Source organism: Pundamilia nyererei, unplaced genomic scaffold (genome assembly GCF_000239375.1).
Source record: "Pundamilia nyererei isolate P.nyererei 1_Seehausen unplaced genomic scaffold, PunNye1.0 scaffold00188, whole genome shotgun sequence".
NCBI lineage: Eukaryota > Metazoa > Chordata > Actinopteri > Cichliformes > Cichlidae > Pundamilia > Pundamilia nyererei.
The window spans coordinates 149,605-152,189 of NW_005187589.1; positions in this window are offsets into that span (position 1 = coordinate 149,605).

Below are 2,585 nucleotides of genomic sequence, written 5' to 3' on the forward strand. Positions count from 1 at the left end.
ATAAGTTTGATGTGTCACATGGCCCTCTTCCTATTGGAAAAACAAAAGTTATATCCAAGATGGCCGACTTCTAAATGGCCATCATGGTCACCACCCATCTTGATGAGTTTGCCTTACAAACCCAACAGTGAGATCTTAAGAGATCCAGCCTACAGCTCTTCAATGGGTGTCACAGGGTCCCCAGGAAAAAAAAATTGTAAATGTAAAATAATAAAATAAATATTCTTCGGTAGCAATAACAAAGTATAACATAAATTATTCAGTAGCAATTACACAAGAATATCCAGAAATGTCCCTGCCTACAATTAAACACATTCACTTACCGAAAATTGGGGGCATCTGCTGCGGCAGCCTTTTACCACAAACTTAGTCACTGCTCGGTGACATTCGTCTATCCTGGCCTGAAAGGAGACGCTACCAGTAGACTGCAGCGAGAACTGCCAGCATCTGAGCCAGACTCTGTCTCATCATGGTCACCTAAATGCACATAATGGCAGGTTTGTAATAAGGCAGATCGCGCTAACATAATATGCACTGTTAGGTGATTATTTACCTGCCGCATTAACGGGAGAGGACATGCAAACGTTACCGCTGCTGCTGGGTTGAGATTCACGAGTCCGGAGCAAATTAAAAACACGACATTCATTTAAGGTCATCGTGTGTTTTGTGAGCAAATGCTTTTGCATATTCATAGTGTTTCCACCCTTGAATGAAATATCTACTTTGCAAGTATTGCAAGTTGCCCTGTTGTCATCCGTTCTCGTAAAGTATAACCAAACTTTTGAGCGTTTGAGCCGCTTTGTCACAAGGCTGAAACAGCCATGAGCACTCAATGGAACTCAAAGGCAGACCCACCCAGGGAAACAGAACAGGATTCACAAGGAGGGGGCTCACTAGGAGAGAGGGAAATAGAGTTGGTGTCACTGGTCCAGGGGAAAACCTTCCAGTTACACTGACTGGAGGTGGTGAACTTTGCTTACTTGAGCAGAGTAGAGTGATTTTCAGGGAGGGGAAGCAACTGCTAGGCTCTCTCAGCTCCAACAATCACTCTCTCCGATTCCAGTGGGAGACAGGGTCCAGGAGGGCAGACAGGTGAGTAATGAAACAGTGACCGAGCTTAGACCAGTGCGGTGGAGAGAAGAAGAGCAGTGTTGAGTGAACAGGTGAACCAAGCAGGTAAGTGATATAACCTGGACCCAAACTGAGACAGACTGGAAACAGGGAGAGAATATCATTAGCCACGAGAAGTCAAAAGATCTAAGAAATTACATAGAGAAGCCAAGTTACCACTAAAGAGTAGCAGAAAATCTGGCTGGATCTGGACTTGGTGGCTGGAGAAAACACTGGAAAAATCCCAGTATATGACAGTATTATATTTGCATATTATTTAAATAGTTAAATAGATCAAATAGCATTTGCAGATCTTCTTTGTCTCTAGATGTTTTAGGGAGTGACAACCCCTCACCCACCGTGGGCAGCGAGAACTGTCTCAAGGTTAATGGTTACAGTTCTGGGTCAGGCCACCATGTTTCCTCCCATTAACAAACACTCCTGTGGGAGACAAGGCAGCAGCATTACTATGGGAGGAAATAAACACCACCTTGATTGGAAGGTCGGGGGTTCGAATCCACTGAATGGCTACCCTGAGGTATCCCTGAGCAAGGTAGCGTCCCTACACACTGCTCCCCAGGCGCCCAATGGCTGCCCACTGATTCACTGAGTGAATGGGTTAAATGCAGAGAGGAATTTCCCCATGGAGATCAATAAAGTTTGGTGACTTTTGAATGCAACTGGCCAGGGAAATTTTCAAAATGTGATATGTGATGGCACAGCACAATGCAAGCTCCATATCAGCTGTTTAGAGCTGCTAGACACTTTTCTAGCTCTAGAGATGTTTCTCTTCAGTTCTAATTTAAGAAAAGACAGTCCAACGGTGGTTACATAGAGCAACGGGGGGACACTCCCTTTCAATCCGAATGTGCTTTTTCTGTCTTGTCTTTTTAGAGGTCAAATGTGATCATAAGATGTCTGCAACCAAAGTGCAAGGGCTCCGTCCACCAAGGGCCTTCATGCTTATGAATAGCAAGTGTTTGCCAGGATTAGCATGTGGTCCTTTTCTAGGGTTGATGTTTTGAAAAGTAATTTTTACAACAAGTGTCATTCACCCAATGACACGCATATTCATGCAAGCTTTTTCCTATACCCGAGTGCCTTCTCTAACATTTAGATACACATTCAAACTCCAGTAGATGCATCAGGAGCAACTCCAGCTTCAGTTGAAGGATACGCCTTTGACTGAGACTCCAAAAGCCAGGAAACAAATGACCATCCTATCCGGTCCTTAAGTCTGTCGTCATTAGCCGTTCCTGGGCCCAAACTCCACTGCAGGTCACACGATCACTGGGGCATCACAGAGAGTTAAAAACTGGCTAAATCCTTTCATCTGTAATAAAATGATCAGCGTTGCTACTTTACCAGGTGTAACATTTAAGTTTAACATCCAGGCATCCATGAAAACAGAATTTATTAAATTTAACGGAGTTAGAAGTTAGCAGGAAGTTAGCTCGTTAGCTTCCATCTAAATA